The sequence below is a fragment of the Armigeres subalbatus genome, chromosome 2, assembly GCF_024139115.2.
Source record: "Armigeres subalbatus isolate Guangzhou_Male chromosome 2, GZ_Asu_2, whole genome shotgun sequence".
Taxonomy (NCBI): Eukaryota; Metazoa; Arthropoda; class Insecta; order Diptera; family Culicidae; genus Armigeres; species Armigeres subalbatus.
Genome location: NC_085140.1, coordinates 337,483,826 through 337,508,914, shown reverse-complemented (window position 1 = coordinate 337,508,914; position 25,089 = coordinate 337,483,826). Strand labels below are relative to the sequence as shown.

Sequence of the window (25,089 nt, the reverse complement as noted above, 5' to 3'; positions counted from 1 at the left end):
CATCAAATTTCAGTATTCTATTATAATAAACGTTCTTCCCTTTTTGTTCTTGATATTTTGTGAACAAAAAATCGATGTCGTTTGGAAATTTATATACATTATTGATAAAAGAGCCAAACAATTAAGCCATTTTCAAAAGTTAGTCGCCAAATGACTGGAATTGATACTTAACAACATTTTCCTGTTATGAAAACATTAAAAACATCATATTAGCTCGAAAAACGGAAGAAAATATTTTTGTCCATCAGTTTGTATGGGGAGGCCCCATAGTACGCAGTCGGATGACCAGATTTCCATCAGTTTCCAACTTTTCCTTTAGACGGAAATTCACCAATCTGCCGATGACCTCGCAGGAACAAAAGTTCAGATAAATTGGTCGGAATTCGGAAGCATCCTGTGAGTGGACATAGCTTTGTTTCTTCTGGGAAGATACGATCACGCCACGTTTTATTGATCAAGTCCAGAAACCGGAACCTAGCTGATAGCGGACATCTGTTCAGCATAAGTTAACTTACCTCTTCCGAATCTAAGGATTTGCGCAGCTCCTGGACAAGGAGAATGTCAGTTCAGTGAGGAGCCAGGGTCATCTGGAAGGATCCTCGCTGTTTCCCTCTTAAAAGGCACAAAAGCCTCTTCCACGACACGGCGATCAATCTCGATAATATCGATATCATCCACATTGCCCAGAACCATATGCGATCTAAATATGTTAATCCTGCTTCTTAATAAACCTTTGTTATAACCGTTAAATAAATCACTTTCTTCAGATTGTATAACATTTCACCGAAAACTATTTCGCAATTGTATGACATTTGCCAGAAAACCATTTGCCAGAATCAATTTGCCAGAATGATTTTTGCCAGAAACCCATTTGCTAGAATGGACCATATGCCAGAAAGCCATTCCCCAGAATAGACCATTTGCCAGAATGTAATTTGCCAGAATGTACCATTCTCCAGAAATAGTAAAACTGGAAATTCCAATTATTATTGATGGCTAAATAATAGAAAAAAATATATAAAGAAGGTAATTTTGCATTATTTGAGGATTTGGCATTATTTAATAATGAAGGGATTTGCGGTATAACTAATTTTTTATAAAAGGGATTATTCAACATATTAGACAAGTTTTAGAAAGATGGATACTATTTATCAAAAAAATCATATTTGTCTAATACAGTATACCCCCGCTGATCCGACAAATGTATGGCCGGACTATCGGGGTTTCTCTCGTTAATCCGACTGTCAAATCCATACAAACGAACCAAAATCACAGCACAAATTTGAAAACTGACAGCATAATGTGTTTAAATGGGTGTTGATACTTTTTAATCCGGAAAATTCCAAATTAGTGAGATCCGGAATAACGAGTCGTCGGACTAGCGAGGTCCGGATAAGCGGGGGGATACTGTACAAAACAAACTGTTAACGAATGGGTATCATATTTCTTCGTCTAATTCCAGACGCAGACTTCATTTCAAGTCATACTAGACGCCATTTGCTTTCATTGAAGAAGTTATATCAAATGTCTGTCTAAAGAAGGAATCATGTTCCTAATTGACATATTCAAACACGGACACGGGCAACGGTAACCTACGTTTAAAGAAGGGATAACATCTTCTTCTTCATTGGCATTACATCCCCACCGGTACATAGTCGCCTCGCTGCTTAGTGCTCATTCAGTACTTCCACAGTTATTAACCGTGAGGTTTCTAAGTCAAATTACCATTTTTGCATTCGTTTATCATGAGGCTAACACGATGATACTTTTATGCTCAGGGAAGTCCAGATAATTTCCAAACCAAAAATTGCCTAGAACGGAACCGGGAATCGAACCCAGTCACCCTCAGCATGGTCTTGCTTTATAGCTGCGCATCTTATCGCTAGGCTAAGGAGGTCACAGGGATAACATCTATCCTTGCATTATTCGGAGCAAGCACCTTTTTTTAAAGAAATGGATCATATCCATCATTGCTTCATTTCTGACAAACGCCTATTTTCAAAAAAGGGATCACATCCACCTTTGCTTTAATTTGGACAAGCGCCTACTTTTAAAGAAGGAATCACATCCACCATTGCTTCATTTGAGACAAACGCCTACTTTTAAAGAAAGGACCACATCCACCATTGCCTTAACCCGAGCAAGCGCCTTCTTTTAAAGAATGAATTGCATGCACAATTACCCTTATCCGGAAAAGTGCCTTCTTTTGAAGAAGGGATCATATCGACCATTGCCTTAATCCTGGCAAACACCTATTTTTAAAGAAGGGTTCACATCAACCATTGCCTTAATCCGGGCAAGCACCTAATTTCAATGAAGGTATCACATTAACCATTGCCTTAATTCGGACAAGCGCCTTTTTTTGAAAAGGGATCATATCCACCATTGTTTTAATCCTGGCAATCGCCTATTTTTAAAGAAGGGTTCACATCCACCGTTGCCTTAATCCCGGCAAGCGCCTGCTTTTAAAGAAGGGATCACATCCACCATTGCCATAATCCGGGCAAGCGCCTACTTTTAAAGAAGGAATTACATCAACCATTGCGTTAATCCGGGCAAGCGCCTATTTTTAAAGAAGGAGTCACATCTACCATTACCTTAATCCGGGTAAGCACCAATTTTGAAAGAAGGGATCACACCCAGCATTGCCTTAAGCCGGGCAAACACCTATTTGAAAGAAAGGATCACATCCGCCATTTTTGCAGATTTACAGATTAGGTATTTTCAATTTTATTATCGACCGGTGCGGTGTTTTATTCCTCAGTAGAAAACAACTATACAACAACAACAAAGCAAGATTATAAAAAATGTCCTTTATGCCAAATGACCCTCTCTTTCAACGCTGTTCATAGTTATGCCTAAAGTTCATGGCGTTAAGAATTATTGCGCATACTGGGCAAACGCGCGCATGGCAAATAGTTGATGACAATTCTGGGGAATTGGGGCATTCTGGGGAATGGTACATTCTGGCGAATGGCTTTCTGGGGAATGGTCCATTCTGGCAAATTGATTCTGGCAAAAGGCCTTCTGGCAAATGACTTTCTGGCGAATGTCATACAACCCTATTTCGCAGAATTCATTTTCGCAATTGAACATTTCGCGGAATAACTTTTGGCGGTTTGTAACTTTTCGCGGTACAATATTTGGCAGTTTGTATCTTTTCGCCGAATGACTTTTCGCGGAATGTACCATTTCGCGGAATATTAATGATAAAAGCTTAGTGCTCATTCAGCATCACCACAATTATTACCTGCGTGGTTTCTAAGCCAAGGTACCATTTTTTAAATCCGTATAACACAAGATTAACACGTTGAAACTTTTTTTACCTAAAAAAGCCGAATAAAAATTTCTCGATAAATTTATAGTTTTAAAAATTTGAATTAAGGGGAAAAATCCTTTATTTTATCTGGCAAACGGGCCAGATATAATGGAGGGATTATCTCCTCTCTTTTTCTTTTGTTACGGTTGTTACGGATAGACGTTTATACCGAGAAAACGTATCCATTCAAAGAAGGCAATGACAACTCCTTTCGCTTTATACCGGGTAGATGCATTCATTCAAAGAAGGCGTTGCTCGTCGCTTCGCCTTATACCGGGCAGTCGCGTTCTTTCAAAGAGGCATTATCAATTCCTTTCACCTTGTACCGGGCAGATGCATCAATTTAAAGAAAGTGTTACCCCTCTTTTCGCCTAATACCGAGCAGACGCAATCTTTAAAAGACAACTCCTTCCACCTTATACCGGGCAGATGCATCCATTTAAGGAAGGCGTTACTTCTCCCTTCGTCTTATACTGGGCAGACGCGTTTTTTTTAAAGAGGCATTATGAACTCTTCTCACCTTATACCGTACAGACGCATCAATTTTAAGAAGACATGACCCCTCTCTTCCCCGTATACCGAGAATACGCGTTTTTTTAAAGAAGTCATTAGGGGTATTCATGTAGCGTGGTATTTTTAACAAGGCGTATTTGCTAATTGTTTACCACTGCTTTCATGTGAATGCTCCACGCACTGTACTCTGTATATTGATGTGTAGATGGACAAAATTATTTGTTCTTTATTTTCTTATGTTAAAGTATAGCGAAACTAGACAATAATTGCATATTGTTCAAATGGTCTGGGACGCTTTGTTGCAGCTTATCTGAGAATAAAAGATGGAAGTTTTTAAAATACTTCTAGATGCAAGGGGCGCATTGATGAATATGTGCATGCGACATATATTTAGACTATTATTTACCTTCTTCTTCTTCTTATTGGCATTACATCCCCACACTGGGACAGAGCCGCCTCGCAGCTTAGTGTTCATTAAGCACTTCCACAGTTATCAACTGCGAGGTTTCTAAGCCAGGTTACCATTTTTGCATTCGTATATCATGAGGCTGACACGATGATACTTTCATGCCCAGGGAAGTCGAGATAATTTCCAATCCGAAAATTGCCTAGACCGGTACCGGGAATCAAACCCAGCCACCCTCAGCATGGTTTTGCTTTGTAGCCGCGCATCTTACCGCACGGCTAAGGAGGGCCCGCTATCCGTAATTCTAAGTTTAGAGCAAGTTGCTTGAATTACACGCGAATTGAACGTGTAAGCATCTTCATCTAATTCACTTGAACGAAAAGAAAGTCGAATATGTCCAACTTTTGGCAAGTCAATTGATTTCAACTAAGTTGATTAATTCACTTGCCCTGTTAAAACGCAGCATATAAGAATGAGAAAAGCAGCCTCGCTCAAATGTCATGTACAACCCAAACCGGTACGCACATAGGAACTTGCCGAACCTCTATTATTAAAAGCAAGATTCCACGTGTGATATTTAATTTCTGAAAAATATCACATCAATACTCTTCAACATGGTATTCTAAATCGGTGTAAACGAATACACATCAAAATCGAAGTGTATCGTCATACAGTCGCGTAAGTCTGTTTTCCTTTGAAAGAAATACCAGCTCGTAAATATTTGGCTAATATACCACGTATACAAGAAATACACTGAATACCAAGCGCTACGTGAATACCCCTATTATCATTATTAACTCCTTTCGCCTTCCCAAGCAGCACGCGCAACATCTTTCAAATATGTGTTTGTTCCTAATAAATTGCATTGAGGACACCGGCAATACATCGAGTCACATTGAAGCCACTTTCTAGTTTCAGAAAATCACAATGTTTCATTTCCGTTTAAGTGGCGTCGCAATATTCTACCCATCTGACTTCTCGGGTGGTTTAAAATTCGAGGTGTTTCATATCAGAAACAAAACAGATAAGTTGCAGAAATAATAACACTTCGGTTCATTGCTGTTACGACAATGTTTCTGATATGTTGCAAAACACTTTGAGCTCAGCTGAACAGTATTTTATTTTTGACAGTCCTCTGTATGTTCCGTAAAAGGTACAATGAAGTTACAAATGACTTTGTTGTTTATGTAGTGCACTTGTAGCAGAATCTCCAAATAGAATTGTTGGTGTGATGGTTATAGTAGCAGGTTGCAAATCTCAAGGTCCATGGTTCGATTCCCGGTTGGTTTTTGTGTTTTTATTTTTATTGTAGCCGCAAGATGTTGCAAATAGGCTCCACCTCTTGCGGTTTTTGTGTCACAAAGGAGTTCCAAATACGACGCGTTGTGCATAAGTCAGACCTTTAGTAAGTCACACCACAGTTGTTGTTACTCACTGAGAAACAAGAGGTGTTGCTTGGGTTATACCGGGCAGACTAGAGATGATCGGGTTTGGGTTTGAAAGATTAGTAAAATATTGGGTTCGGGTCGGGTACGGGCTTGTGAGATAAAAAAATCGGGTCGGGTACCCGATCAAGAATGCATAACAAAATTATAACAAGGGGAGTTATTTATTTCAGAAAAATATTGTAACAAAAAAATATTGTAATAAATGTTGCTGGTTAGTTGTTAAAATAACAAAAATTATATCAAAAATACCTCTAGCCGTAACATAATTAAAACAGAGGTTGATACCTTCATATCAACATTACATATAACAAACGTTGAAATAATTTTCTGTACAAAAATCTACTTTCATGGTAATTGCCTACATCATGGATAGAAATCTGGTACGCTCCCACGCCGGATTTTCATCCATAATGTAGGCAATTAACTTTGATGAAATTAATATCGAGCAGGTTCAAGTTATAGTGAAGGTGATTACCTCCGATTTTTTAATCCAATGTCTACAAAAAATGTCGGCAATTATTTTGTGCAATTATATTCATAACTAATGTTGTTATAATTTTGATATGAAATAGAACTCGCCGAAGACACATATTTTTCGAATTATCTAATTATAACAAACGTTGTTTTAAATAACAACAATTGATAGAATTGAGTTATAATTTTGTTATGCATTCCTGATCGGGATACGGGCTTATGAAATAAAATACTGAATATTATTTTATTCAGTGTTGTTAATTGTGAGGCTAGTTTGTTGTTTGGGCTAAACAAAATTTCGACTTAAAAAGAACCATAAAATATCCAGAATTTTCCGGGCAAAACTTTAGTGCGGGCCTAAATAATTAAATTATGTCGGGTTCGGGTCGAGTACGGGAACGGGTTGGGTTCGAGTTTGATATAAATTTTTATTCTGCTTTCGGGTCGGGTCCGGGTTTGAAGGAAATTTACAAATCGGGTTCGGGTTTGAAAAATGTGAAACCCGACCATCGCTGGGGCAGACGCATCCATTTAAAGTAGGTATTATCTTTTCCCTTTACTTTATACCGGGCAAATGTGTTAATTCATAGAAGGACCTACCTCCTTTCTATTCTTTATACCGAGCAAACGTGTCCATTTCAAGAAGGCATTGTTTTTTCACTTTCACTTTCACGTTATACCGATCAAATGCGGTAATTCAAAGAGAGCATTACATTCTATCATTATTCAAATCACAATCCAAAAGACTTTAGCCCGGATTGCATGTAATTCAGCATAAATCGGTAAATATTTCACTGATTTTTTTTTTTTCAATGAATTCCGCCAAATGGCTGATTTTCGGTGAAAAGGTACATTCCGCGAAATGTCTTTCGAAAAAAAGGTGCTTTCCGCGAAATGTGTTTTTCGGAGAGTTGATACATTCCGCGGAATGTCGTACACCGAAAAAAATTCCGCGAAATGTTTTTCGGCGAAATAGTATACAATTCTTTCTTTATTTTGCCTTTTTTTCTGTATCGAAGAGTTTTTTTTCCTGTTCTTGATACACGGTACTGTTCTATGTTGAGTAAGGTTTCAGCCATAATCGTTTGTCTCCTGGCAGCATTCTTCTCGTTCGTCACTTCTTTTTAGGTCAATTGGGCGAACAGGTTATTTGGCCGAACACGTCATTTGGACGAATATGTCATTTGAAAAGTGAGAAAAGAGGTATACAAAGTAAGACGTCTAATTTCCCACTACTTTTTTTCCCATTTCAGATGTCTTACTTCTCACTCCTCATTTCTCACTTCTTACTGTAAAAAGTGAGAAGCGCGAAGTGAGAAATGAGACGTCTCACTTCTCATTTCGTAGTCGTACTCCTCACTTTTCACAGTGAAAAATGAGAAGTTAGTAGTGAGACGTCTCACTACTCACTTCTAACTGTGAAAAGTGAGTAAGTGCAAAGTGAGAAAGAAGACACCTCTCTTCTCACTCATCACTTCTAACTTCTTATTTCATTTTTCACACTGTGTAGTAAGATGTGAGACGGTAATGACACATTCGACTGAACGATTCGGTCAAAATGACCTAGTCGGCCGAACGACCTATTCGGCCAAATAACCTATTCGGAAAATAACCAATTCGGCCAAATGACCTTCTCGGCCAAATGGCCTTTTCGGCCAAATGACTTTATCGACCAATGGCTATTCAGCCAAATGGCCTTTTCGACTATATGACCCTTTCGACTATATAATGGCATTCGGTATAATGGACTGATCGGCCAAACGGCATATTCGGCTAAACAACTTTTGATCTAGTGGCCTTCGGCCAAATGACATTCGGTCACACGGCCCTTCCCCATTTGATAGATATTCGTCCACAAATTGCCGATGTCGTTAGATCTGTTCACATTTCCTATCCTTTCGTCCAGCCTCTGCTGGGGTTGATCAGCTATTCCATGAAATGCTAAAGTACTGTTTTGTAAATTCGTGACGCTGCTAATTACTAAGGTATATTGAAATGTGCCCGGGATTGGTGGCTAACTACTTACATACATACATACATATCTGAGATGTGCCCGGGATTAACTGTTGGTAGATTCTATGTTTTTGAATGCCTACAGAACACGATTTTGTTTCTCTCAAATAGACAATCAAAATCAGAAAACGTCATCTTATTTCATGTGGTCTGTAAAGTAACCAAACATACAAAAACCGTTTAAATTCTGTCTGTCACATCCCACAAAGCAACACTAATGTAGGTAACAGCTGAATCAAAGTAACAACTGATGTTGGCCTTTGACTCGGTGTGAAAAAATGCTTCTCTCCTTCGGCGCTATGCGAGAAAAACAGCTCAGGAATGCCCTCCATTATTCTGGAAAGCATTTCCCTACCACTCCAGTCGGTAGAGGCCACTCCACCAGGCGACAGACACTAAACAACTGTTGTAAAACGTATAAATATCTATTATCGCACATCCTTACATACTCGCCGACTATACTGGGGGTTGGGTTAGGTTGAGCAGCTTCTAAAAGGAAACGACTCCATTATGAAGGGAAGCTTCTTGGGCTGGCTGACGCTCTACCGCAGAAGCAATTGGTGGCGGAGGTGGTCGTTCTTTTGAGAAAACTTACCCGAGGGCTACATGAAAGCACACACCAACCCCGACGACGACGACAAACTGACTGCCAGCCCCGGAAGGAAGATGGCAAAATATGTCCAACTTAACAGGAAGGTCTCTTCCGGAAAACAAGTCAATGTATGCAGAATGTAAGGCTTTGGTAATTAAAGTTTCTTTGGACAAGTTTTTCAAAAGAGTGAGCGAAGCACACAGGTAGCTTCTGTGTGAAGATGAATAGTTGGTTGAAGTTATTAGTTGAGTGGACTGGTGTTCAGGCGGAAATATTTTGCGATGTTGAGTATAATCTTTTAAACGACTTAACGATGAACCGGAATTCCGTTTTTTTTAGCTTCTAATTACTAAATCCTCCATTGACTAATCTTATTACATCCTGTCAAATTGTGTTTCTTGCTATCAAAATTTGTATTTTATCTCAAAATATCCTGTCTTTAATCCTAGTTCAATGAAAAACAAACTGCGTGGAAAATTAAACTTGAATAAGGCAAAAATCTTCATGAGATCAGCTAAAACGCAACAAGAGTACTCGGAGGCGTAAAATTTTAATTTGTATTTCTCTCTTTCAAACACCAATGAATGTCAGTCACTCGGAAACCGTCTCCATCGTACAGTTGAGACTTCATTATTTTTTCAAAAAAAATAATGAAGGGTTTCCAAGCCTGCATGTTTATCCTGCTCATCATTTCCATTTAAAAGTAAATGGGTTTATGCTTATTCCTTTAATAGGCAGCATACACTGACTGGCACAAAATTAGAGAGGCAAGCAATTGAAAAAAATACGGAACAGATATAATAGCGTCGCCAAGTTATTCACTGCGTGGAACATTGGTTGTTTTCAATTTCGCAATCCGCTCGGTAGAAATTGTGCTGACTTTTATCTGGCCCTTCACATTCAGTAGGAACGGAGCTTTTTTTATCCAGGCCATTCTTCTTAGCATGCGGCATTTCACTGCATTTGCGTGAAAGGACCCTTCAGAAAACGTTAGGTACATGAATTAAAAGCAGTAGGTACTGAATAAGAGCGTCATCGCCATGCGAAGGTAAATTAAGTCGAATTAACACTGTACTTCAGAATAGTGGTACTTCATTAGATACACTATGCATCGAAATCCTCACATATCTAGTTCGTTTATTTGAATACTTTTGTTGGCCATGTCCTTTTCGAAAGGCAAAACTCGTATCATTAAGCAACAACAAGCTATTGTTGTATTTCTTATGCAATTCCTAAGTTCATATATGCATATATGTAGCAAAAAAACTGTCGATTTCGATTCAATATATAACCTATACGTTATTCGACGAATCATATTGTAATTCAGCATGATATGCATTTTTTTCATAGTACATGGATAACTTATCAGAGTCGAAACAAGGACAAACTATTTTAGAGACTGTCACACCATAACGATTTTTTTATCCTAGAACCCGAAGCAAACGAGACTCCAGATAGAACGAGGACAGTAGCTCCACAACGAAAACAAATCGCTGCTCAACTCGCATCCTAGCTGCAAGCACATCCGTGATAGAGAAGCACAAGGACCACCATCGCACGTTCGTAATAAATAACATTAGCCTAACATATTCACCGTTTTACGGCGAATGACTATAGGTCTGAGTGCAACGGCGGCTGCCAAACTAACTGACTGAGGTCGACGCCTATTTCCGTGATAATGTTTATTTTCGTTTTCCGCGCTGACGACGACGAGAATGATAAACATGCCACAGCGTGGTGGAAGTGATTTGAATTTGTCAATCCCGACTAACTAACGAGAAGCGAGTTTTCCAAAACCCCTTAGGTCGGGTTAGATGAATAAATTGCGAAAAAAATGTTAAGCGAAACGGTACCTACTATTTTGAAACCATCTTATTCAAGAATTTTGTTTATTTCCACTTGAACTACTTGTGCTTCGGGAAATGCGAGAGCTTCCCTCCAGCGGTGAACGGCGAAACGTAAGCATCCTATTGTATAGTTGGTTTTGGAGCCCCCCTGCGGGTTAACTGCGAAACAATGGCACTTGTCATGTAAATATTTGGAATGCAAACAAACTACCACCGAAGTGGAAAACCGCCCGAGGACGCTCTGGTGAGATAGTTAGGAAGTCGGGTGCCATGCTGGTGAATGTGTTAAATCTGGAGTGCAGAGCAGCAAGATGGAAATTATGGATTGGTGTTTGTTTAACTCTGAAAATAAGAGTAGAAATAATTTCCAGCAGTGGTTCCCAAGTTAAGTTTAGGATGAATTCTGCAATATTGTAATGTTCGCCAAATAGAAATAATAATGCAGCTTCAAGAACATGAAAAGTACAAAATCGTATAGGCAACTTTGATGTCTAACAGTGCCAATAATCGAATAGTTTCGAACAGCATAGAAGCCTATAGGAGATGTGTCTCCTACTGGAGTTAATAAAACCCTCAATTTTTGAAGGTATCCCATGTAACAGGTCATGAAAACAATTATTTGCTCTACATGACTTCGATAAAACCATCATAAAACTAAAATGTTATTGGGGATTCGTAGCATTGGCCAAATTAGGAGTCATGCCCAAAACCGGTACAGTTATCCTAATGGGACATGCTTAGAATTTGAAGATCATTCGTTCTGCGTATGAAGCGATAAATGAATGATTTGTTGCAGCGAATGGTACTTGGAGAATATTGTAGTATTTGAAAAAAATTAAATAATGTCTAGCATTTTTTTTATGCGAGCTTAATTATGATGATTTTTAACAAGGATTTAGTAGTTGCCAAACTACCAGACGGCAGTGTATCAGAGTGTGGGAATCCTCCAGCCGTGTTTGGCCCTACCCACTGAATCCTCTTTGCGATCCAACCCAAAAATTCCACCAGGATTACCGGCATTGAAGCTCCCATGTTTTTGTTAGTATTCAAAGCCTTGATGCCTACAGATCTTTTTCTTGTGTCATTCATCATCAGCTCGAGCTCTAAGCACTTTCATACTTCTAATGTGAGATCAGACGAGTGCCGAGGTCCAAAGATTTCGGGTGGAGATAACTTCCGGTTCGATGGTGCTCCCTGGTGGTGTTCTACTCAACTAGTCTCCTATCTTAACTAGTTCTCTGACATCGGCAGCTTCGTCACTCTGCGTCTACGTGCTCGCCGCAAGCTGACAACAGAAGCAACGTTTGTGGCAGGCTTTCGCGTTCCCGTTCAGTATCAGCATCTATCTGCACTGCCGCGCACTCTGACCCTCACCTTTCCACAATGGCGAACGGTTGCTTCTGAAGTTTGCCGGCGAAAAACCTTACTGTAACAAGAAGGGAAGCCTTGGTTGATTCGATAGACCCTTTGATTCAAACTCCAGGACAATTTTGAGATTTTACAACATCTCATATGCCTGGATTTGAGATGCAAGTAAAAGACAAATACTCGGAGTACATAATTGGGTTAATACCACGGTTGTGAACATCATGGAAGCCTTGGTTGATTCAGTAGGCCATTTGATTCAAACTCCAGGACAATTTGGAGATCTTATAACATCTCAAATGCCTGGATTTGTGACGCAAGTGAAAGACAAATATTCGGAGGATATAACTAGGTTGATACCGCGGCAAGGGACATCATAGAAGCCTTGGTTGATTTGATAGACCATTTTACTCAAACTCTAGGACAATTTGGAGATCTGACAACATCTCATATAGTTGGATTTGAGACGCTAGTAGAAGACAAGCTAATGCTAAGCTAAAGCTAAGCTAAAGCTAAGCTAAAGCTAAGCTAAAGCTAAGCTAAAGCTAAGCTAAAGCTAAGCTAAAGCTAAGCTAAAGCTAAGCTAAAGCTAAGCTAAAGCTAAGCTAAAGCTAAGCTAAAGCTAAGCTAAAGCTAAGCTAAAGCTAAGCTAAAGCTAAGCTAAAGCTAAAGCTAAGCTAAAGCTGAAGCTAAGCTTAAGCTAAGCTAAAGCTAAGCTAAAGCTAGCTGGGGGTGAGGCTGGGTGAAGCTGGGGCTGGGGGCTGGGTGAGGCTGGAGGGCTGGGGCTGAGGCTGAGGTGGGTGGGGCTGAACAGGGAGCTGGGGCTGGAGACAGGTGGGTGAGACAGGGGGGAGGCTGGGAGCTGAGGTGGGGGCTGGTGGGGTGGGAACAGGTGGAACAGGGGTGGGGTGGGCTGAGGTGGGGAACAGGTGGTGGAGTGGTGGAGCTGGAACAGTGGGGGCTGGGAGCTGAACAGGTGTGGGGTGGGCTGGGAACAGGTGGGGTGAACAGGGGTGGGCTGGGGAGTGGGAACAGGTGGGGTGGAACAGGTGCAGTGGGCAGGTGGGGCTGGGTGGGGCTGGGAACAGGGGTGGGAACAGGGTGGAACAGGAACAGGAACAGGTGGGGCTGGTGGTGGGAACAGGGGCTGGAACAGGTGGTGGGGTGGAGTGAACAGGTGGGGTGGGGTGGGAACAGGTGGGCTGGAACAGGGTGGGAACAGGGGCTGGGTGGGGGTGGGGCTGGAACTGGGCTGGTAACAGCAGCTAAGCTAAAAGCTAAGCTAAGCTAAAGCTTCGCTAGCTAAGCTAACTAAACTAACTAAACTAAGCTAAAGCTAAGCTTCGCAAAACTAAGCTAAAACTAAGCTAAACTAAGCTAAAAGCTAAGCTAAAAACTAAAGCTAAAGCTGCTAAAAACAAAGCTAAAACTAAGCTAAAAAGCTAAGCTAAAGCTAAGCTAAAAACTAAGCTAAAGCTAAGCTAAAGCTAAGCTAAAGCTAAGCTAAAGCTAAGCTAAAGCTAAGCTAAAGCTAAGCTAAAGCTAAGCTAAAGCTAAGCTAAAGCTAAGCTAAAGCTAAGCTAAAGCTAAGCAAAGATCAGGCAGAATATTGGTCCTTTTTCTAAAGAACGCTAAACCATTTTAATCCATTGAAAAAGGATCAATACCGAAACATCGGATCAGAATCAGTATAGAATTAGTTTTCAACATATAACAGGTGGCCACTAAATAGCGGGAATGGAAAGAATGGCTCGGGAAGAAAACTACAAAGAAGTACAGTTCAATCTGTTATACATTATATAAAAAGTTGGCCTTAGTCTTTAAACTTAGATATAATGAATATGTAATAACATATGATCCGCTATTCGCCATGTGGCGTACAATACATGTAAAAAAGCTTAAAATTTTTATTTACAACATTTATTTAGAATATCTATTTACAAATTCTAAATTTAAAATTCCAAATTAAATTTTCATTTTTCATTTGTCGTGGAAAAGAGGCAAAATAAATTAATAAATATGTACAACGATAAGTTTAACTAAATATGGATGGAATGGAATATGTCCTAACAAGGTAAAACTAAAATATTGCTTTTTATGTGCAGAAATAGCATAGATACTAATCAGAGCTTTTTTTCATTCATACACACCGATATATCATTTGAATTGTTGATACAGCTTCAGTACCAATCAAACAGTATGAAAACAATTGCTACTTACTATATCAATATTGATAATGTTGAGATCTAACACCCAGCCGTACCAACACCACGTGATTTAAAAACAACACTGTGTACTTGAACACCCCACCGTCGAACGGCATCGTATATTCCCATGCCCAGCAAACAGGGACCGGGCCACCACACCGACCGGGAGCGATAATATAAGGATGTTGCAGCTATTAAATTTTCAATTTTCCATTTACACTCTCGAACGCCTGCTCCGTATCCGTTCTTTCGCGCCGTTTCCCCCGCCATTCAGAGCGGTACACTAGATTCGCTTCATAAATAATTATTTTCCACATTACTGATTCATTGCTTTTCATTTTATTCACAGATGCGGACGGATCCACTCCCACTCTTCCTGAAGCGAGCACCGACAGTCTAAAATTGACTCTCACCGGTATCTAATAGCTACCCACTAAACACCGAACTGACTGACTGCAGTGACTCGGTGTCTGTTGACTCCAGCTGCAAACGGCTGTTTCCGGTCGTGATAAAACCATTAGGCTCCAAGCTGCCATATGATTCCGGCCAGGTAGGCAATTGGCATGGAGGCGCAATGCTGATGGTTACATAGAGGGTGACACGTTGTTGGATAAAAGTCGTCTTCTTTTTCTTCGATACGGTTGTAGATTTATTAGCCCCCCTTACCATCGTTGCTCCTTTGGAAACCACGAACCCATATTAATGGCAGAAACACATGTGACAGCGAATGCCACCAGGTGCCGCGGGTAGCAGCTTAAATTCGAGGAATGCCGGGTTTTATTCCTCGAATCTGTATTCGGTGTGTATCTTGGACTGTTCGACTGTTTTAGGACCAGGTCTGATCCTTTGCCAAACAAAATGCTTAAAAGTTAAACGAAAAAAAAAATCGCCGTAGTGATTGATAATTTGAACATTTTGGACTTTATAGGCACTGGCTTAACAGTCAGACCGACGACGACTGTTGCTATTTGTACCAGTCTGGCAATTCACAAACGACAATAATTCTACCCTGATGATGGCAATAAGTATTGTTGAATTGTAAAGAGCTATAGAACAAGCCATTTTTCTGAGAAAGGTGCTTGATAGGACTTGCTCAATAACGATAAGAGGAGGATAAATCAAATTTGTTTATTTGATAGGCTTAATCGTGTATAACACTTTAGGGAGCCATGAATTTTTGTGTTATGAACAATCGATATCATTTATTATTACGGGTAGGGTTCTGAAATAAAACTCTCCCTTAAAAACTAGAAATTTTCCTTTAAAAAAATTGGAAATTGGCAATAAAGAAATCAAGAAATAAGCAACAAATAAATATAAAATTTCCACAAATAATGCAAAACTTCCATAAACAATTAAGAATTTTCCACAAAACAAAAAAAAATAGCACTTTTAAAACCAAAAATTGCAATTATAAAAGAAGAATTTTCCTTGAAGAAATCAAAATGTTCCACGAAAAAATACAAAAATTTCAATCAATAGCGGAAATCTCTAAATGTTGAACGGCTAATTTTGTCGCCTATTGTTGAACCCCTATGAGAAATGCACGTGCGTTCAACAATAGGCGAAGATATTAGCCCTTCAACATTTGGCGAATTACCCTTGCATTACCCCCTTGCATAATTTTCCACAAAATAAATATTTTTTCCACGAAAAATTTAAAACTTTCAACGAAAACATGAATATAGTAATGAAGAAAAAATTTGTAAATTTTCACAAAAAAATATAAAAAAGCAATAAAATCGAAAAATTTCCATAGATGAGCCATTCTGGAAAAACGTTTAAGGGGCGATTCAAATATGACGTCCACATCTTCTTGAGATTTCAAGATGCCCACTCCCCCCTTTGTCACGCTATTTAGTATACCTAGTACATATATGTAGTGTCACAAAATCTTAGACCCCCTCCCCCTTAAACCTGTAACATCATTGTTGATCGACCCCAGTTCATAGAAAAATTTATCAATTTTATTGCTTGAAAATTTTATTAATTTTTTTTTATTGCTCTTTATTGATTATTTTGTGGTAATTTTTTATTTTTTATGGAAAAAATATATTTATTTTGTGGAAAATTTGGAGTTTTGTATTGCTAATTAATTTTGAGTTATTTTTGGAAATTTTGTATTTTATTCGTAAAACATTTTGATTTTTTCATGCAAAATTCTTCTTTTATAATTGCAATTTTTTATTTTAAAAGCGCTTATTTATTTTCGTTTTGTGGAAAATTCTTTATTGTTTATGTAAATTTTGCATTATTTGTGAAAATTTTATATTATATGGCATTGCGCACCTCAACTCGAAACGAACAAACCATGAAAAAATATTGCGCCAGACTTTGGTCCATCGTATGTTAGGGTGTGCCATATGGACTTTTGGTTCTTCCGTCTGCTCTATGAGATGTCGATGTATAGCTTCGGCCGACGGGTTAATCATTATCTGTGCGGGGATTTGATTATGAAGCTGTCTTATTGTCTTCACATCGGGTAGGTCCGCAGGGCAGCGGGCGAGGATACCGTTGGTTGGTACCATGATGGTACTAGGGACACGGCAGGTATTTCCGTCCATCGTCATAGGGGCTAAAACCATCGAAAGCAACATCCATTCGCTAGAGCTCCACTATAGCAGAACGTATCTCCTGAGCTTAAGATTTGATACGAATGAGTTTGTCAAAAAAGTGTCTCCTTTATTGGTTTTCGAGACTATGACGAAAAGACGAAAATACCTGCCTTAACCCTATAGTAAGGCATACAGTTTGCCTCCTGTATGTGACGGTTAAGCAGGAGGGATTTACATTTGAGTGTAAAGAGTTTTAAACCTAGGCCACCCTTGTTTTTTGGCCGTGCCAGTTGTAGCATTGGAATGCGTGCGGGAATACCGCGCCAAAGGAAATTACCCATTGCTTTCGTTAGTTTGGCTGTATGGATGGACGACGGTGGGAGAATTGACGATAGGTACCAAACCTTTGAGCTGGCGAAAACGTTCAGGAGAGTGACTTTCTGGTGCAATGAGAGCGAGCGTCCGGCGTGTAACCATGTGATGTGAGAGAAATTGTTGACCATTGCATTCCAATTGAGCCTTACCATCAGGCGGATGCTGTTTGCGAATACAACGCCCAAAATCTTCACTGTGCTCGTTGTTTGGAGCCACGGCACGATTAGTGTGTTGGGGCCGTTCGTGTCGCCGATATCTATTGAGAGGGTTTTTTGCAGGTTTAGTTTTGCCCCAGATGCGAATTCAAAACGAGAGAAAAAGGATTTCGATTCGATGATGGCCTGAACGGTGCTTGATATGATGGTGATGTCATCTGCATACGCGACGACCAGTTTGTTTCCTTGGATCTGTTCAAGTTTGCTGATGAGGGGGTGGAGGTAGAAAGCGAAGAGCAAACTGGACATCGGATCACCTTGTCGAACCGAACGTTCTATTCCGAAAGCAGCTGAGAGGGGGCCGTTGATTAGAAGACGTGATGATGAGAGGCTGACTATACGAGCGAGTAGGTTAACGAAGTCTCGATTGACGCCGAGTAAGGCCATGGTTCGGTGGAGGAAGGAGAGACGGACCCGATCGAACGCGTGATCGAAATCGAAGCTTATCAACTTCGCTCTCTGTTTTTGTTGGATTAAACACGCTAAGCGATCTTTGATTGATAATATGGCTTCAAAAATGCTGTGGGGTGGATTCGCACATTTTTGAGCGCTGCAAATGATGCTGTGCGTTTTGTTTACCTTTTCGAGGCGGGTTTTTAGGACGCGAGAGAAGATTTTATAGTCACTGTTTAGCAGTGAGATCGGTCTGTAGGCACGAGCAGTATCGTTGCTATTCTTCTTCTTGACGAGGACAATCACGCCATCGACGAACTCTGTTGGAAAATGTTGAGAAAGCGCTTCGTTGAGGATTAGGTTGAGCTCTCGGTGTATGATGTCAAACGTGCGGCTGTAGAACTCGTTGGGGATTCCGTCGTTTCCGGGAGACTTTCGGCGGGCTGCATTTCGGATTGCTGAGAGAATTTCGGTTGTGGATATTTCTTCCGTACATAGAGCATTAGCTTCGTCGTTGTCTGGAATTACTCGATCCATTCCGAATGTGTTGTCTTCTGGAGGCTGTTGTTCTTCTTCTGTATAGAGTTGTTTAAAGTATTCGTAGAGATGTTGTTCTATCGCTTCGGATGTGTCGTAGGTTTCATCACGCTCTCCTCGTATGAGTGCGATGGTAGTCTTCTTCTTCCTCCTTTCTCCGAGTTGAAATGACGAAAGTGCTTCGCCAGCGACGAACGTTTCGTTAATTCGAAGGAAGGCGTTGGTGTGCTCTCGCTGCAGAGATAGCATTTTCCCCTTTATGCGGTTTATAGTTGAAAGTACAGTGGGATCGTTGTAGTAGTTGTCATACGCTTGTCTGAGCTCAGCGTACAGACGCTGGTGTTCGCATTTGAAACTGTTGTTTACTATTTTCGACTTCCATTGAAAAAAGGATTTTATTTTGGGCTTTGCGAAATGTACCCACCACGTCATCCACGATGGGTAATTACGTCTCTGGCGTGTCCAAAATTGCCATCGAGCTTTGAATTCTTCCACATTGTCGTTTGTTAGAAGGTGCGGGCGGAGTGTCCAGAAGCCGCGACCGGGTTCTCTTCTTAGGTTTGGGAGACATATACGAAGTGTCACGATTTGGAGGTCTGAAAAGCTACAAACGTGGATGTCTGTAGTTTGCAGTTCGTTTCGTAGGCTATCGCTTGTGTATATGCGGTCGAGTCGAGAGGTTGAATTGTGCGTGATGTACGTCGGGCCGGCGACGTTTCGTCGGAGTTTTTCCCATACATCTATTAGCCGTAGCTGTTGTACTAGTCGTTGAAGTGCTGGACTGTGGTTGTTGCCGGTTGCATCGCATTGACGTATTACGCTATTGAAGTCTCCGGCTAGTATTGTATTGGGTGTGTCGTGGCGGAGGTAGTATGCGATGGTTTGGTCGAAGAGACGTTCTCTTTCGGCTCTGTTGTTTGATCCGCTGTGTGCGTAGCAACAACATAGAGTTGTGTTGTTGACTCTTATTGTTACTATGCGACCATCCAGGCTTTTTTCGACGTGCGAAAACTTGATGTGTTGTTTAACTGCGATCGCTGTCCCTCTCCTGGCATGATCTACATTGCACACTACGTTGAAGCCAGGGATAGACAATTGTTCGTTTTCAATTTCTTGTAGAAAGGCGATGTCAAGTTCGTGTGCACATATGAACGTCCTAAGGGCGTTCAGTTTGGTCTCGCTTGTGATGTTGTTAATATTAATGGTAGCGATGTTGTAACTAGACATATCTGTATTTCTAATTTTCGTCGTTGGAGTGGTGTTCGTCGTTGGGTCGCATCTTCTTGCCTGGATGTCGGCTGCGTAAACGTCTGTTGTTTGATGATGTTGTAGAGCTGTCTGTATCGTGTTCATCGGCGCGTCGTTGGATGTTGTCGTTGGATGACTGTAGTTGCTTGGGCCTTAGTGGGGGGAAATCGGAGTCGGTGTGTGTCGTCGGGACGGTCAGCGAGGAGGGTGCTGGTGGTGGCATCAGATCGTTGGACGTTGATAGAGATGGAGCGGTAGTTGTTCTTTGTCGGTGGGACTGTTGATCGGCAGCGGGCTTCGACTGCGTAGCGCGTGGTTTATCATTTACTTTTTCCATCACCTCTTTTGAGGCAGTGGCTTGTTTCACTACGTTGACATACGACCCCATGTCCGCTTGCATTTTTTGAAGAAACAACTTTTTGTTCTGAATGCATGTAATACCATTATGGACTAGCTCATTACAGTGCCTACAGGTCTGTAACTGCCCATTATAAGAGATGTACGTGGTCTCTGAATCTATTGTGATTGTAGTGGGGATGTTTTTTTTGACGACCATGCGAACCACGCGCACTCCGGTCGAAATGGTACCAAAGTGGTAATTGGAGTCCCAGAAAAGTTCTCGGATCGATATGATGTCTCCTTACTTCTTCATGAAGTCGGTAATGGATTCGTCTTGGACATCTTCCGACAGGTCATATATTTTCACGTCGGTGCCTCCGTCTTCCATTCATAGACGCAAGGGATACATTTTTTTGTCTACTTCCATCTCATGCTGACCATCGTGCTCGCGAACGATGCGTTCGGCCACTGCGAGGCTGCTTGCTTTCACGAATGCACAACTAAGGAATCTACTGCATTGCAGACGTATCACTTCCTCGCGTTTCATACCGAGAACCTGACTGACGAAATAGTGTAGTTCCTCGTAGGACGGTTTTCTTGGTACTTTCGCATAGTCTATGCGGAAAGTATTTTCGCATCGTTGCATTGCGAACACGTAAGCGTCTCGCCGAGGAGACGTCCGCAAATATCGCGATAGACTTATGCAGGGGTTTATCGAATTCACTCACCCGACGGATTTTGACATTTGAGCGGGTCGTCTTCTCGAACAAAAGTTCATTTTGCGTTCATTATGTGACCCGCTCAAACGTCATAATTTCTTGGGGGAGTTCATTTTGCGTTAGTCTATGTGGTATTCGTAAACTGAACGACCGAAAAATGCAAAATGGAAAAGTGGACGACTCCCGTAGACGAGCGTAACGAAAAAAAGAACGTGCGCTTGGCTCGGAAGCTCGGCGATAACTGATTTGTACAAAAACTGAGAGAGTCGCCTTCATTCGTTGGTCTTATTAAGGCCAGAAAGGGGTAATGAAGATAAGGTCACAGTGGTTGCGGAGGGCATCATTCCAACTTCCAACATGAAGAAGTAAGAGACTCCAAATCCGATTCCGCTCAAGGTAGTACTGCAGCCATCAATTTAATGGTTTCAATGGAATGTGAATCAATATTCGTCTACAGTTCTGCTGACTACAGCGGTCATAGTTATGGAAAACAACAATGGTAACTTAGCCAACGACGGTAATTTTCTCGTACTCTGCTGAATTTCAGCTCCGAGAGCGATTTTCTAACAGAACGATTGGGCCAGCGCATGCAGTTGACTCGAGATAAGGTGGATATCTTGGTCCTTGGCATCGGGCTTCAACAAGGGTTAAGCAACAGATGCGAGCCGTCTGGCAAGTTTCTCCTTTCGCGAGAGCTTGACTTCCTGATTTTATCTGATTAGTTTAACTTGCCAACTTGCCAACAAATTCTGTTCAAATTTGATGGCTGGGTAACATCGAGCAGGATTGGATTGGTGGATCCTGCCTATTAAGTCTAAGTTAGTGGATATCGCGATTGCATCGAGCTACCAACATTCAACGCCTCGTTTTTCTTGGAAGCGTCGTTTTGCAGGCGCGTCAATAGCGTCCAATTCTTTACCAATAAGTAGAAAAATAGATAAGAACAAGCCAATAGCACATAATATTGTTCACTTCTTACAAATAGCATAACTTGATCTCCCCATGATATTTTAGGGCAAAATATGGATATTGATATTGATCTTTTATCACTTATATCAGTCATGTCCATACCTCATTTTGCTATATTGATTTGATGCTGTTGAGCTATTTTCGCCTGCTCGTGTTAAGGAGATGCTTCTTGGTAGAGTAAGCTACTATCTCCCAGAGGATACTAAATTCTGGAGCAGTAGATGGAGTTAAGTGTCACAACATTTCTTGCACAAAACGTCCCTTACATCCAATTTCTCTGTGAGTTGGAACCATCAGAAACTGCATCCTGGCGCAGGTAATGTGGTTCGAGTCCCTACCGTGAAGAATTCCTTCTGGATGCTATCTTGATCTGTGGAGAAATTGTGTAATTTATAATTACATTACATATGTTCTTTATTATCTTTATTGAGAAGACTTTCAGCCCTTGGCTGGCTCACCTCCGGCGAAGAAAATTATTTTGAGCTTTTTAATGGAATGTCTTCACTTGTCATAAGACGAGTTTGTACAATCCCATTTAATTCCACCCCTTAATTGTACCTTGACAGATACTTATTTCGACCTCAACAGTAAGGTCGTCTTCAGTGTCTCGTACTTGACTCGACTTGTAGATCCACTTCGAGAACACGGACAATTTTCCGGTTTGGAATAGGATCATGACCGAGCTTGATGGATGGGGCTACGATATGGTGGCGGCCATAGCAGACGTGGCCCCGAATGCACTTTCCGGTGTTCATGACGAATCCGATGGAGGCAGCCCAGCGGTAAATGGCATTGACTGACCACCACTTGCGCTTTTATTCTGGTTCGTCCGGGAGTTCGTCCTACAATGACTAGGAGAATGTCGTCGGCTTACACGAAAAGATGGACGTTCGTTGGTAGGACGTCGAAGATCCCGTTCATTGCAATCAAAAATAGAGCAACGGCAAGGACCAATCCTTGGGGGACGCCAGTTTCCTCTGTGAATTCTTTGGATGCAGTGCCGCCAATTAGAACCGTAAAGGTCCGTCCGGTGAGAAAGTTTTTGATAAAATCCATTCCTGAAGTTTGTTGAGGCCCAGGGGTGTCCAGATCCTGCTAAAACCTTTGTCCCGTTCGACGTTTTGTCCTTTCGACCTTTTGTCCCATTCGACGTTTTGTCCCTTTCGACCTTTTGTCCTTTCGACGTTTTGTCTTTCGACATTTTGTCCCTAACCCGGTACTAGGGCCATACCCTGGGCGAAAATCGTGCTGTTGGAAGCCATGGTAGGTTTGGCGTCCAGCTTCTCACGGAGTCGGCTGCTTATCATTCTATCCATGGTCTTGCAGGAATAAGAGATGGGGAAATTTTGGCTTGTATTTGGTGGGATCTCGTTTTTCGAAATGGGGAGCATCCAATCGGCGGGGGGGACGTGCGGATTTCCCAGATGTAGTATACGAGCTTGAGAAAGTGCGATTTAGCGTCCGGTGGGAGCCGTTTTAACATGGGATACCCCAAATCATTCGGTCCGGATGAGTTCCCGTTGCACTTGGCAAGTGCGTGAGCCAACTGACCTGCTGAGAAAGGCAGGTTTAACAGGCAGTTGAGGGGGGCTGAGACCGCGGGAAAAAGTTGTTAAGGTGTTAAGAGTCAGGCCACTGGTGGCAATGATCCTTTGAAATTCGGCCGGGTATTGTGAAGTGGGAAGCAAAGTACATCCCGAGAGTGTTGGCAACCTATGCGGGTTCAGATATTGTTTGGTTGCCTTGGTCAAGGCTGATAGGGATCGCTCTCGATTTACCGCTTATAGCATTTGGATTTGGGTGGATGCTGTCAACAAAGGCTTCTCACTGCTTGGACTTTGCCTCCCTGATGACAATTTTGCACTGCCGGTGCTTGTTTTAAAACAGTCCAAGGGGTCTGTGCTAAAAGAATGGCCGGCGCTGGACTTCCTCAATGTTTGTAAAACTTTGCGTCTGGCTTTGACATCGCGCCGAGTTTCCTCGGACCACCATCTGAGTGCACGACGGCCGGGACGACCACTGGACTGGGGGATGGCTCGCTGGGCAGCAGTGAGGTGAAATCGGTGAGGGACGATGGAGGTTGGCTCACGCAAGCAGTCGATGTGGCGAGTTCGTACTCCTCCCTGCGCTTTACCATATTTCCAATGGCGTTTCTCGATGTTCACAGGAGGGGAGTGTTGGTGGAAATCTGCACCGGGTAGCTATTGCCACCGTACAGATCGGTGTTGGCTTTCCAGGAGTGCCTAAAGTTAAACAATAATAGATCCACTGACCTCTGATTTATAACTTTTTTTGACATTGCAATGGAAGCAAACACAGTATGGCTAACGGTCGTTTCATCATGCTGGTCAAAGTCCTCAACGTGGCCATACGAATTACATTATTAGTATCTTTGTCTCAATAGGCTTCATATGCAATAGACAATATTCAGCATCCAGTATGCTGTCATCCCAATCAACCTAGTGATGGTCGATACTTTTAGTAAAATCTTGGTGATCGGATTCCTTCTACTTTGCGCCGCTTTTCCAATTCATTATTCTGTGGTACTTCAATGACTAGAGGCCACGCTCTGAGGACTTGCTTTAACCGGGTGTGTCACCACAGTTCGTTCTCATCATTGTTGTTGGATAGTATTCCACGCGATATCAAGTCATCAAGCTGTAACTTGCCTCCATTTCTATACTACCGTCTAGACTAAAATTTTCGGAACCATGTTTACGATGAAAGTAGTCCTGGTGATGACTTGAAGAACTCAGGTCCAGTCCGTCCAGAAATGGACTCTGTCCTTTACCTTCAGCGATTCTGCCACCTTTTCCCAGAGCAGTGCTGCCAGCAGTGCTCCGCAGAGTTTCAATCGTGGAAGGGATTGCGTCTTGAGCAGCGCAGCCCGTGATTTGGAGCAGTGGTTTTCTACGGATACCGATCCTTGAATTATTACACATCGTGCAATTCATACACCATTCATGGAATCTGGTGGCGGTTGCGGGTCATCCTATTGAAAATTTTCACCCTTCTTTTTTGCAAGCACCAGAGCCGCTGCATGAAAACCTTCGCTGAGGTAATCGTCACTCCGAGCAAACTAAGCGGATTGCAAAGCTTCACTATGAAGCACATCATTTGTCGTTTCGTAAGAATCTGGTTTGCTGTGAAAGAGGAGACTTGAAATAGCACTTGAAACTACGTAGCATCCAGTGGCAGAAGTAACCAGTCGCCTGACTGACTATCCACCCAAAAACGAATTCCGTCAGCACAGGTAGATCATTGCCTAACGGGATTGCTTTTCATGACCGGAAGAAGCTGAAGAAGCTAAATGTCCACCACTAAGTCCCATCCACTTGTTTGAACTGTGGAGGCTGGCAGGCTCGCTGTGACCTTCAGTAAAACAAGGAATTCCATCAATCGTGCTTATGACAGTAAGCCTTTCAAGCAAAGGAGTAGGTTTGTAAATCTGGAGATAACCTAGGATATTTTCGGTTGGTTCTCGGCCTCACAAGATACAGACTATGAAAATGGTAATAGAACACTTTATTGAAAAGCAGGCCAAATTTCAGTTGG

General features: G+C 41.6%; 1 protein-coding gene across 5 annotated transcripts in view; it reads left to right on the top strand.

Moving 5' to 3' along the window:
* LOC134212817 (leucine-rich repeat and fibronectin type-III domain-containing protein 3) overlaps positions 1-25,089 on the top strand; it is a 557,799-nt gene that overhangs the window by 102,855 nt on the left and 429,855 nt on the right. Inside the window, exon 2 of one of the 5 annotated variants that reach the window (XM_062691020.1) lies at positions 14,534-14,734. The exons of the other annotated variants lie outside the window; for them this stretch is intronic. The gene's annotated coding sequence lies outside the window, so the exon portion shown is untranslated. The remainder of the gene's footprint in view (positions 1-14,533; positions 14,735-25,089) is intronic. 5 annotated transcript variants of the gene reach the window in all.